The sequence below is a fragment of the Lipophrys pholis genome, assembly GCF_963383615.2.
Source record: "Lipophrys pholis genome assembly, chromosome: 3".
NCBI classification, from domain to species: domain Eukaryota; kingdom Metazoa; phylum Chordata; class Actinopteri; order Blenniiformes; family Blenniidae; genus Lipophrys; species Lipophrys pholis.
In genome coordinates, this window is record NC_137627.1 from 23,247,194 (window position 1) to 23,261,486 (window position 14,293).

General features: G+C 42.3%; 1 protein-coding gene across 1 annotated transcript in view; it reads left to right on the forward strand.

Annotated features, from left to right (window-relative positions):
• Positions 1-14,293, forward strand: part of kcnk6 (potassium channel, subfamily K, member 6) — a 242,276-nt gene that overhangs the window by 42,757 nt on the left and 185,226 nt on the right. The gene's annotated exons all lie outside the window — the stretch shown is intronic.

Genomic DNA, 14,293 nt, shown 5'->3' on the forward strand with positions numbered 1-14,293 from the left:
TGAGGCTCCAGAAGTGAAGAAAGTCTGTCATCTCCGTCACGTGCTTGCTTCACCTTTTCCCTTCATAATGTTACCCCTCCCTCTTGTAGTGCATACTCACTTTGACCATCCCACAAGTATATGAACACTGCCCTCTAGAATTACGAGCGGGCGCCATGTTTTTCTCCTGGCAAATGCCACCGGAAAAGACACATAGCTGATTAGCATTTAAAGGTATAGACACAGAAACAGCCTGTTCTCAGTAGAATCACTAGAAGGACTTTTAGACTGGCTGAAATTCAGAACCAAGACTGGATTTGGGGAAATACTCTTTGAATACATTGTTGTTGTTGGACCTCTGACACCGATGGGAAAATGTTGAAAAACTGTATAATATGGGAACTTTAACTTTGTGGCGCTTAACCCATTCTAAGGCCCCGTTTACACGACAACGAATTCGTGCGGCTGCACTGTATCCGCAGTTTTTAATCTGGCTGCAAGGTGGAAAGATTCTTTCACGGCGCAAAACCCTCCTGCAGAGACTAATGGAGGCTACAGAGCCTGTTACTGCGCATGCACATCTCTCCCCCTCCCTCCTGCTCATTCAGTTGTAAACAAACATGGCGGCCACGTAGTGGTATGACTCGCGGTCTATATTCTAGTTTTATCTTCCAGATCAGTAGTTTAATAGTTGAGACTCACCCTGATAACACACTTGCGTCATCAGTCCATGCGGATATCGGGTGCTCTCCATTTTCTTCACGTTTATAGTGTATTGTTCTCTGCACACACGTCTGTGTAGTTTCATTACAAAATCAAGCAACAGCGCCCTCCAGTGGCCCGGCATACTAACTACATCGTTGTCTCTGTGTCTGCTGCTGCAGTGTAAACGCACTCCTTTTATTTAGCGGATTAGGTGTTGTCACGTGAAACGTTGTCGTGTAAACAGGGCCTAAGTATTGTCATTGAGAGGCAAGAAACAAAAGGAGGCATTCATTTCCTGTGATAGATGCAGTACAGGGGTCGGCAACCCGCGGCTCCTGAGCCGCATGCAGCTTTTTTGTCCCTCTGCTGCAGCTCCCTGCTGTGTGGAGGAACGACGCTGACGAAGGTCCTTCTCTTCTTCATGCTCCCTGCCACAGACGGTGGCATTTATTCACTTAACGTTAAATAATCAAGATTTACACAACAACTGAATGACATTGAAAGCCACACCACTCATAGTTCTAAAACCCCCAAACTCCTGCATTTATAAATATCATTGTAGCCGCTGCCTCTCTCTCCCCCCCCTATGTAGTGTTTTTTGTAAAGGGAAAATTTAATTGAGTTTATTGAAAAGATTGAACCTGCCGTGCGGGGAGACCAGTGTTAGAGTCCTCCTCGGTGCGTTCATTTATTTAGATGTGTTTGGTTCATTTTAAAGACGCGATTTGTTTATTCTATTTATTTTCGATCCGCCATTCCCCAGTATTTTAACGTAGCATAGAGGTTAACATCGATGTATACAGTGCTATCTTCATTTTTTTGTCAAGACAGCTTTGCAGCTCCCACTGTGTTCCATTCGGTGGGAAAAGGGTCCAAATGGCTCTTTGAGTGTTGAAGGTTGCGACCCCTGCTGTAGTAACATGCAATTCTGAAGACAAAGCGCCTTTGTGGCTCATTTGACCGAGCAGATCATGACTAATAGTTTAGAAGAGCTTGGAGAATATTGCAATGTATAAGTCATAGTATAAGACTATTTTTTACTTTTACCATGTTTTGGCAGCTACATTTAAGAGTGTTGGCATATAATCCATGTTTTGATTTACGGACAACCATGGTGGCTTTTAAAAATGATTTTAAATGATATTTCACATGTGAAATAATAATCACCAGCTTGTTTGATTGTTGTGTTGTCCCACCATAATCACAGAATTTGCTAATTTAAGTTATCCGATGCTTGACAGAAAGATGGCTCAACCCTTCATGTGATAATGATTTTTTGAATCTATTTGACTTTTTCTCAAAAGGTGACTTTTTACATGGTTGTGATACACTGCTACATCATGGTGATCCATTCAGTTCACTATCAGGAGCCTTACTGGTCAATTAAATTCATAATGTGCAATTCTATGTTCCATCCATCCATCTTCTTTCCTGCTCAGTCCGTTTACTAGGTGGCAGTATAGAGAGCAGAGAAGTCCAGGCATCCCTGTCCCTCACAACTTCCTCCAGCTCTTCTGGGGGGACCCTGAGTCACTCCCAGGCCAAACCAGAGATATAATCTCTCCAGCGAGTGCTGGACCGACCTTGGGGCCTCCTCCCAGTTGGACGTGCCTGGTAGACCTCTAAAGGGAGGCGACCAGGGGGCATCTTGATCAGATGAACCACCTCAGCTGGCCGCTCTCAATGTGGAGGTGCAGCGGCTCGACTTTGAGTCTCTCCCGAATGGCTGAGCTCCTCATTCTATCACCAAGAGTGACGCCCGCCACCCTCCCTTCCTGGACTGTGGCCTTGTTGTGGCGGAAGGGCTTGTATGGTCTAGTGACCTTCAGAGCTATGCCGTCCGAAGCATGTGCCCCTAGTAGGGTCACCCAAGGTGGCCAGGTCTGGAGATGAACACGTCCACACCTCACCCATAAACAAAGAACACGAAAGAACGTGTACCCTGACGAACGAGGGTCACCGAGACACACCCTTAGAGCCAGGCCCGGGGGGGGTGTTTACCGGCGAACGCCTAATGACCAGGTAGCCCACGGCTCCTTGTCGGGCACAGCCTGAGCAGGCGACAGGCCCACCAGCCGCAAAGTCCAACATGGGGCAGCGGTGCATTTTCGTGGACCCCTGCAACAGAAACTGCCAATTCTATGTTGTGTAGTAAATCTGCATTCTGTGTTTACCACAAAGTAAACTAGCATTAACCAAATTCTAGCATCGTTGTTTGGTACTAAAGGACAAATAATACTTGATCTGTAACCTTCCTCAGGGACATTAAACACCTGTTCACTGGATCAATCAATAGAAAGCACACCAAGCTACTGTTTTCTTGTAGTTGTCAATGAGCAGATGTTGTACCAGTTTGATAACAGAGGGTGTTATCAATGCTCCCTTCTGGCATGAATGAAATGATACTGGTGAAGGCCGACAACAACAGGAACTCCACTGAACGTTGGTGCCTATTTATACTTTAGACACACAAATCTGCAATCACTTGACTGATCAACACTGGCAGCTCTCTCTCGCTCTCTCTCTCTCTCTCTCTCTCTCTCTCTCTCTCTCTCTCTCTCTCTCTCTCTCTCTCTCTCTCTCCCCGTCTCACCACTAATCTCTCCTATATACATTTCCCTCTGTTTTTCCTCTCTATTCTTTATCTCTATCAGCTCTCTTCTCCAATGTCACCCAATATATTTGTCACTCTCGCCACTCTCCCATCTTACTCTCTTTGTCTATCTCTATTTTGATTGCCTCTCCATCTGTCTCTATATTTAAACTCACCCAACATCCGCAACGTACTTCAGGCTATTCCTGGATCACTGTCGTGGTGATATGACCAGAGGAGAGCGTTATTGTGGCTGAACAACTGATCACGGAGCAGGTTTTGCATTATTTATCAGTATGCTACATCTGATGTAGGGATGATGTGGTTTCATACAGGTTTGTGTGGATTTCTGTGGGAGTTTGATATTAATCTCTAGATTAAATTTTAACAAGAAACCTTTAGGGTTGATATTAATGTAGATTACTATTCTGTCACATGTTTGTAAGTTTTGGGCATTTACTTTTAGCATTTACCTCCATTTAAAGTATTGTTTTTCTTCTTAAAATGCTGTCAAGAAGCCATTCAAACCTCTGCAATGCTAAATTCCTTCGGAAGCTGAAACGAGCTGGCCTGCCTCATAACCCTCCTGATTAATTAATTGGTCCTCCGGAGAGCGCCTCCTGACTCAAAGTGCTTCTCCGGCTGTACGGTAAAGATGTGGAAAGGACCTGCAGCTGGTGGTGAGGGTGAGCATCAGAAGCATCAGACTCTGACTGAATCCTCCTTTTAAAAGAAAGCCAGCTGGGTTTTAAAAGGATCCCACCTTAAACATCACCTCTACTCACTGCTCGCAAAACAAATTCTTTAAAACCTCAACGAATTGAGTAAAAAAAACACTCCCCCCCTCTCTAATCCCTTAATGAGATTTACACTAATATTCATGCTTAATCTTGACGTAAGAAACTTTGCATAGCTTTTTCTTGTTGGCTCACGAACAAACGCTGAAGATCATTGACGTGAGTCCAGGACTTTATAGATGAGCGATGAGGTTCCTTCAGTGCGTTAGATCTGTCCCCTGCTGTGCTGGACATGGGAAGCTCACAAACTAGATTCACGAAGGACTAAAAAGTGACCGTAATACACTTGTAAAGTCTCTTTTAAAACATTATCAAGGAGAACTTTGACATTTTTGGATTATTTCTCACCTTAATTGTCTGTACTTGTACTTGATTATTCGCAATATTTTCTTTGCAAATATGAAGTTTTTAACACGAGCCCAAGACGCACTGGTGTCGGATATTGAGAAAGATGTCAAGAACAAATTTTGATGGAAAAGACTGCAATGAAAATTCACAGTGAGGGTTAAGATTGTTAAAATGATTGATGCGATCAGTGAGACACTTGGAACAGTTCGTCAAGAACTATGTTGATTTTCATTAAATACGTATATTTAATTAAATACCTAAGATTTATTCCAGGCCTTCTTTTGTTGTTTTCGCTAAATATCGCTAAAATGGCATCTAAATGGGTAGAAATGGCTTAAAAACGTTCAGCTTAAAGAAATTTTCCTGTTGCCATACCTAACATAACAAATCCTGGGTTAGTGTGTCTGTGGTTCTGCTTCCTGGATACTCCCCGATTATCCAACAATCTAAAGACAATGTCTTTTTTTTTGACAATGTCAATTGCCCACCTATTGTTACCTGAGATTAGTTCAAGAAGATAAATGGACCCCAGACTTTTCAAAACTTGCATACATTTCTTAAAGGCGTTAACTAAAACATGAACCCAAAGTGTATCCAACAGAATACAGCGGCAGTTCTTAAACTTTTTTTTTAATCTTTGAAGACTGTTTGCGTCACATGACTTCTGAACTCATCACTGTTTGCCACTGAACAGCTTCACTGCAGCATTTTGGATCAAAGTGTTTGTTTCAAGGGCACCTGAGCTTTGGCATCGCATGTACGAAAAAGATTAAAGTATTGTCAGTCTTTGGTCGTATGGAGGCACCATGCCAAAAACTAATAGCTACAACAACAAAAAGGCTGACATGCAGGGCCGGCGTTTTCATTGCACCGCTGGTGGAGCATTGATTTATTGTGGTTGCTAACGGCGACGGCGTGGCTGAGGAGAGGGCGATAATAACGCTGAGTGGTTTAGAGGAGAAAGCATAAGGTGTGACAGTAGTGCACATATATATGAATGAAGTACCTCCGACACCACGATGCCATTATTCAAATGAAGGAAATTCAAACAGAGGTCATTCACAGACTCAATCTATGGATTTTTGAATGTTGGTTCAGAGAGTTGGTGACCAGAGGCCTGTACTACGACGCTGGATTTTCTCTTATCGAGGTAACTTCAAGGATTAACCCTGGGTTTTCAGTACTACGACGCTCATTCACTTTTCAACCCGGTAACTTATGCTGAATGTCTAACCTGCTCCAGAGCAGGTTACATTCTCGAATAGAGGTCAGAGCTCCGCCTCCTGACCAATCAGATCTTTTGGAAAATGACCCGCCCATTCTTAAATGATGGTGATTGGTGATTGGTTCAGTGCTGAGCTGCATTCGAGAGGAGATGAGAAATTAATTCATATAATTTATATATAATAAAATAAATCCTGGTCACTGAGGCCTTGAATGAACTTCTTGTTCTTCACTTGTTCCAAGTCTGTTTTTCTCCATTTGTAATAATGAGGTTAAGGATCACAGCTGTCAGACCTGCAGAAACGTGAATTTATAGAACGCAGAACTACTCGTGTCGTTGCAGTGATGAATTAATATTCCAACACAAAACACTCACACAAGAGAAACTCAGCCTCAAAACAACCGGATGGAGAATCTAACCTAAAAGAAGAGCAGTGAGGAAGTTCAACCCGACACGCTTCTGCTGTAATAAAGTGAAACTGAGTGATCACAGCGCCGTCCCTTTATATTGTCCGATGAATTAATATTGTTTGATCTCACCAAGTCACACATTAACAAATCGGAATAGTCTGGCGTTGGACGCGTCAGCAGTGTTGCTTTTAGTCTGGTGGATGTGTCTTAATTCTTAAAATTCTCAGAGAATAGTTGCTCCTTCAGTAATCTGTAACCTGCGCAGCAGGATTTCTCCACGTGTGATTGCTCAGATGCTACAATTCCGCCCCTTTCATGTGAACACGTAGGTCTGTGTTGAACTAGCAAGTTGATAACCTGCTTTGCAGTAACGGTTATCAGGATCACGTGTGTCTGGATAAGTCAACCCAGGAAACAGAGAGAGATCCTGGCTATGTGTATCACGGGTTCGTAGTACAGGCCGAGTAACACAGTTATGAATACTACGCGCTTCTTACTTTTTCTATTGGTGAAGTCTGGTAAGAAGCTACAGAGCTGATGTCTTTCTCTGTCCTGCTCACTGAGCCAAGTTTTAACATAAGTGTCACTAAACTCTTGTAAGCTGGAGGAAGAACGTTTCATTTGTCTTGACAATAGATCGGAGAGAGCGCAGACCTTCGCCAACGCCACATTTGTTTGCGGAACCAAGTTAGCATGACAGCCATTAGCTCATCTCGATGCTAACTAGATAGGTCAGGGCGCGACATCACAGTGTGAAACGAATGAATGAATAAATAAATACACACAGCCGAAAACATAACCTTCTCGCAACTTTCATTGGAAATGATATAGAACTGACCCAGTCCTCCATACAACAACATGAAATGTTCACTGATAGAAGCGTTAAACAAAGGACAAGACAAGAGTTTCTCTCGCTGGTAAATTCTATTTTATATATTATATATATTATATAGACCTTAAATGGTGCATTCAAATGCATTCTGGACTACTAAATACTACATTGTGACATGTAGATTTTGCTTTTTAACAGTAACATATTTCCTTCTCTCCTTGACATTTTTGCTGACGCATCCAATTGGTGATGGTTTTCACTTGTACTTGTACGTGTACCTGTACCTGTACTTGTACCTGTACCTGACTCACCAAACTATAAACTTCACTGCATGTATTTGTTTATGCCCCCTGTAGTTGACCGCCTTTCAAAACGCATGGACAACATGGAATCAATTGACCAATCACGTTGCTCATTAATGGGCGTAACACAAACCAGAAGTCAGTTGTGTGTTTTTTAATCGAGCCGATGATTCGCTATATTTTGGCAAAAAAATATGAATTTAGGCAAAATTAGACTGTGACAAGTAGTGACGGCCATTATACATACATTTTAGAGGCTTTGAGCGACACGTCCGCTATTTCTTTGGCCGTCTTTTCTGGAAATTGACCGTCCAAATGACGGCTGGACGCCTCGCTGGCTAAAGCCATGGTGTTTATAGACAAACATTTTACTCTCTATTACTTTTCAGGTCTTTTCTGTTTCTTCCGGCACAATTCTTGAGTTTCTTGTGTTTACTGTGGTTTATCATCTGAGATGTGAACATCATACAGCACACACACACACAGAGCTTCATGTGGAGATAAGAGCGGCTGCCGCTGTGTGACTGTTTGATCTTTGGGTGTTGCAGCAGCAGACTGTTTGCTGGACTGACGGGAGACACATGAACCCTGCGAGCTCCCAGAGTTCAGCGAGACAGACCTCAGATCCTTTAACCAGGAGCCCGTCTCAGTCTGAAACTACAACAAGGAGCAGAAACAACCTTGTTTTCCTGCTCCTATGTCTCTAAAGTTATTCACTCCGGCACGCTTTGATTTGGTTTTGAATTATGTTTTATTATATTTTCATTTAGTTTCCATGAATTTATTCGGAGTGATCAGCACAGACAGATTAAGAGACACAGTTGTAATGAAGAAAATGACAAACTTGTTGTCTGGATTCTTCTTTCGGGTGTATTTGTGAACAGTATTGCCAACATTCTGCTTCAGATTTGCTCTTTTACTTTTATTACATTAGTCAGCATTAGTCAGCATTTTCTCAACTTTCAAGCAGCACAGTTGCTATAAAGCTGATAAACATGAAAAAGATAAATGACAGTGATTTTTGAATGGCTTGTTAAAACATTTAATAATAATCTTTTACTAAGACCGTGTGTGTTGAAGAAATTGAGCCTATTTAAATGAACATAAAAGTCCTTATTTATTCTCATAATGAGATCGGATGCATTCACTTGCACTTCACAAACTTGTTAATCAGACGTGTTATCAGCCTCCTTTGTCAATATGTACGTTGTAACATGACGAAACCTTCCTGTTGTTTTGAAAACATCCGGTTCTGTCTCGCTGAACTTGGTGAAACCTTCAGTCTTAATGTGGCTATTTTGACTGTTTACATTTCATCTAATGTAAAATAGGCTATTTATCAAAATCCAATGCTGCACATCAGGTATATTGGTCCTGTCACGTCTGATCCCTATTTTTACAAATGTGAAAAATATAAAAGAAGAAACATTTATCAGAATAACAGGGATGATTGCACTGACATAGGATTATGAGCCATTCTTTTTACATGATCACATGAATAGTGTGATCATTTCAGTATTCCTCAGTTATTCTCAGTATTGCATTGACTTTATCCATCGTGGAGTAACCATGAAGCATAAAAAGAAAACATTTGTGTGGCTCTGAATGGAGATTAAATCGCACTGAGCTGAATGTAAGGTTACTTTATTCCCCCCCGCAGGCTGCTAGTCGTCTCTGGAGGAAAATCATGAAGCGTCGAGCTGCTCCTGTTATGTTAGAGGATGGATAGCCAGGAGTGTGTGTGTGTGTGTGTGTGTGTGTGTGTGTGTGTGTGTGTGTGTGTGTGTGTGTGTGTGTGTGTGTGTGTGTGTGTGTGTGTGTGTGTGTGTGTGTGTGTGTGTGTGTCAGCACTGGGACTTTTTCCTGGGGCTCAGTTGATGCCTGAACAGCTGAGTCTGATTATTAGAATGAAGATGATCGCACACACACACACACACATCTGGGCAATCCATGGAGCTGTGAGTTTTAGTGATTGAAAGACACCAGGTGGTCGAGGTTCGGCAAGGAACACGGCAAGGAGAACAAAAGACACACGCACACGCACGTACGCACACACTTTGAGAGTTCATTCTCACCATTATAAATACTTCTCATTGGACTCGGGGACAGAAATCCTCGTCTGCAGTATTTTGTGTCATTATATTGATCATATACGATCAGCGGCAGGTTTAGCAGCAGCTGCAGCCGGGGCCACAGACACCCACAGACAGAGCGAGCGCCCCGGGGCTCTGGCCAGCAAATGGTCATGATAAGGTCAAGAGGCAGAACCAGTGAAATCATTGCTTGCAGCAATGTTGGATGCATTGTAGGCAATTATTTTCTTCACATGCACTCTGCCAGGCTGCACGGTTATGAAGTGGTTAGTATTCACACCTCAGAGCCAGAATGTCCTAATTGGGATTATAAGCCTGTGGGTGCAGGGGTTCTCTCTGGACGCTCCGGTTTCCACTCAATGTCCAAAAACCTGTGTTTTGATGATTTTCAAATTCCCCCCCTTGATTGAATGTGAGTGTGTGGTTTTCTGTCTCTCCGTGAAGGAATGGTCATCTGTCCAGGATGCATCCTGCTTTCACTCCACACCAGGGATCTCCTGGTCATTTCCCATCAAAAGAGCCATTTTTGTCTCTTTCTACCAAATAAAATTCTTCCAGAGCCACAAAACATTTTTAATCACAAAATATTTCACAGCTTATAAAGTTTTTTGTTGATATGTTAAACATGCATTCATGTTTCGTGACTTCAATTTAGAATTAATTTGGCTTTTGTGGCTTTTATTTGTTTTTTTTTTATTTTTTTTTTAGCATTTTTAAGCTTTTTGGCCTATTTGAACTGATTCGGCTAGTTTGGTTGTTTTAGCCATTTTGACTTTTGACCATTTGTTTTCATTTTTGCCATTTGAACCCTTTGACCAGTTTTTGCTCCATTGTTGCCTTTTTTTTTTTGGTTATCTTAGCCAATCCAGCTTTTTTTTCTTCTCTGTTTTTTTTTTTTGCCTTTTTAACCATTAGGTCCAGGAGAGCCTGTTTGAAAATAAGCCAGGTATACAAATGGAATTTTTTTAAAAGATAATAATAGGATGAAAATATTTATTTTCAGAAAGCTTCAGAGAGCCAATACAGAAGAACTAAAGAACCTGATGTGGCCGGCCCCTGGTCCAGACCGAGTTTTACATCCATTCCTCTTACAAGATTGTTATGATAAAAATATGTAGTACAACAAAAGAAAATGAATTGTATTGGGTTGCCAGCAGCAATTTGAAGATTAGAATGACATGTGTAGGCCCATGTCCATTAACGGTGACTATAATGTTATATAGTGGCTCTGGTTAGAAAAAGATCTGTTGTTTGAATTTACCACAAATTAGATTTTCCTCCCCTAGAATTGTCTATTTCACAGTTCTATCACAGCCGAGGCAGTGATAGTATCACTTTTTTTTTTTTTTTTTTCAAGAAGCACAGTTACAGATATTACAGATCGCTTCCCCTGTTTGATTCTCCATGTACTCCCACATGTCTCTGGCAGGAGGGTTTCTGTGTACACTCTCATGTGAACCTGCTAGCTTCAGCAGTCCGTTCAGCCTACTGGGCCACCGTGTGCAGCCAACCTTGTTCTGGGCTCTCACACTTTCTGGAGAGGACTGTCAACAAATGATTTTTCTCTCTTGGGAGGATTCATGTGAAAAATGTAAGGGGATTTGGGGACAGTAAACTCAGAGGGAGTTCATTTGCATCATCTGAGGTCTCACCATCACCTGCCACTCATGTGAAAGTTACGCACAAAACAAACCAGATGGGATATTTTCGTTGAACCTACAGGGGAAGAGAAGGGAGAACATTAAAGATCCCATATTATATCAATTTCACATCGGTGTCAGAGGACCAACAACATTGTATTCAAAGTATATTTCCCCAAAATCCAGCCTTGGTCCTGAGTTCCAGTCTAAAAGTCCCTCTATACAGGAACAAGCTAGAACAGGCTGTTTCCATGTCTGTGTGTGTCCACGTCGACTCCAGCCCCGTCTCAGGGAGAAGAACTTTCCGGTGTTTCAGATGAAGTGGTTTCCTTGTCAAAAGGTGGCCCTTTAGTGTCCCTTGTTGCTGCTAGTAATAGAAGTTAAAAACTTCACCAAAAAGCTGTCCTAATGAACGTCGTATAACAGCAATTACAATGATGTTTCGAAGTGTCGTACCTTTTGTTAGTCTTATTTTAACATCTGCTGTTACTAGCTGCAATGGTGGACACTAAAGGAAGTCGGTCCCCACTTAACAAAGATACCAGATAGTCAGAAACATCGGTACAATGTGCTGATATTTACAGTGGATTTATCGCTATGACTTGTAGAAACGCGGTCATTCAACCAGAGTATCCAGTACCAGAGGGAGTGGTTACTTCCCTTCATGATGTCATGAAGGGAAAATATCTGATTGACCTGCATAAGCACACATTTGCTAAAAAGTGGAGCAAGTGAGGGAGACGACAGACTTTCTTCACTTCTGGGGCCTCATACACAAGCTATGGGGACACAGATTACTGTTAGAAAACTATTATGAAGTCAGTTTTGCATAATATGGAACTTTTCATTTCCTTTTGCTTATTTATTGTCCAAGATTGGGGGGGGGAATGGACTAAATGTATGTCAATTAATAAATTCTGAACCGTCCCTAGGACAGTGGTGAGTTGCAGCTCTAGGTACATTGTTGCTTTTTATCCAGTGTTTTTACCTTATTGTCTCAGTTGAGAGCAAGCTTGTGATCACACTCAGCTTGCGTATGCATCGTGTACAAGTTTTCCTGCAGTCTCCTATTTTCTTGGGTTCCACTGCGAGTCCTCAGTCTGCTTCATCACCACATAGAAAGCACAGTAATGCTTTGCTTTTATTCTCTCAGGGAGAATGGCTAAGTGCATGTGTACCCCTCCTCTCTCGCTCTGTCTTGCAGGGCAAGCTGACATTTACTCTCTATAGCCAGTAGCCACAGTGTTTTCCAGTGTTTTAGGTATAGTGACAACTATGAGCACGGACTCTGGTTGCAGGGCGGGGGGGCAGAAACACAGGAACATGGGGCTAGGCTGGGGAAGACAAAGACATTCATAGCACAGAGGCAGATGCAGAAACTGACATTTAAACAGAGCAAACAGTGAGTTTCAGCTTCTATTTCATGTGAAAATCAAAACATAAGCCAGATATTGTAAATGCATTAATCTTTGAATGTAGTTTTGGTAACGTGTGTGTGTGTGTGTGTGTGTGTGTGTGTGTGTGTGTGTGTGTGTGTGTGTGTGTGTGTGTGTGTGTGATTGGGGGAGGGGGTCCAGTCCAAATTCAGCGAGGGGAGGACATTTTTCATTCAGTGATATCCTCTGAGACATTTCTGGGGTGGGGGGTGGGGGGGGGGGGGGGGGGGGGTGGGGGCTTTTCCTTGGGGTGAAGGTAGTTGGGGGTGTAGGGGTCAAGGGTTGGTCCATGGTCAATGGGTTTGATACACCAGACGTTGGCCACCAAATGTCTGATTGTATATATGTGTGTGTCTGTATGTATGCATGTGGACATAAACACTGGTGAGCATCATCAGCTGTGTTATAAGTTAATAAGAGATAAAAGACGATAGTGTAGCAACACTGAAACTAATGAACCATCAAAACAATCAAAACACAAAAATGTGGGGGAAAAAAAAAAGAGAAAAAAAAGAACGGATTTGAGGCAAATACACATTCTGGATGTACAGAAAATGAATATATACAAGCTAGACATTTCCCTTAACAAACACATTTTAAATCATCAATCCTTCCCCCCTTCCTGCCTCATTGTATGCAGCCCCGCAGACGAGCACCAAATGCCATATTTTATGTCCTGTGGCCACATCTGCTCTTCACCCTTTGCATGTTTTTCATCCATCACGTGTGTAAGACAAAGAAGAGAAGGGGGAAGGAACCTGGGAAACTAATACGGCAATGTTGTTTTCATCTTGATTCAGATAATATATCATTCTCACTGCACATCTGTCAGCCTTTATATCCACTGCCAGTTCTGGAGGGAAAATACCGCTAAAGATGCTCTGTAAAGCTTAGTAATGTTTTTGGCTCCACATGCTTGCATATGACTGAAGACTACTTTTTGTAATTTTCTCAGTTTTGGATGTCAAACAACACCTGACACGAATCGACCTTTGCTTAAGCCCCGCCCCCAAACTCAAACGAACTGTTAACATTCAACTACCAACTAGCTCATGTTGCGATGTGACTTCTACACTGACAGCTGCCATCGTAAACATGCAGTCAGCTGCAACAGCTTTTCTGATTTAGCAACAGTAACTTTGGGGGCGGGGCTTAGCCAAAGGTCAATTTACAAGAAAAGGGAGCATCCGTTTATGCCTGACTTTCCAGGCAGAAGAGTAATTATCAATACTTCCATGGATGTTTTTCAAATGTCTGCTTTTCTGTCTCTTTCTGTGATGGACTGGCGACCTGTCCAGGATGTAACCTGCCCCGGCCCCACGGAGTTGCTTAAAATAGATGTATTGGATGAATGGACGGATGAATACTACTTTGTGATTTCTATGAGCAATTGATACTTTATTTTTATCGTTCTTTCTACATCTGTCAACGGAGAGCTGAGAGAAGCAAAAAGAGTTTCTCTCTCTCTCTCTCCCACCACCGTCTGAGCCTTCAGAGAGATTTTATTTTAAGCTTTGCTATTGTAAAACACTTTGATGCCAGGGACAGGTGCTGCATCATTCATGACCAGGAAGGAACTTTTCTTACTGACCTGTTTCGCTTTTATTTGTGCATTTTGTAAAAACAATTTGCAACCACTGTTTTGTTCTCGGAGGGGCTTTGTGCAGTAGTGGTTGGCAGCGTCTTGGTTTGAACATGCTGTGTGATAGGGCCTTGTCTGTGGAGTTTCTCTTTCCTCCCACAATCCAAAGACTTCCTATGTAAGAGCCACAGGGTGGTAAAATGTTTAGAGGTTTCTGTGGTCTCTGGTTAGAATTCCGGACTTGGACGTGAAGCCTGCATGTTCTCTGTGTGTGTGTTTGGGGCTTTTCGTTGTTCCCAAACTGACTGTCGGTGTAAATGAGAAGGTGTGTGACTCACTGTATGTTTGTCC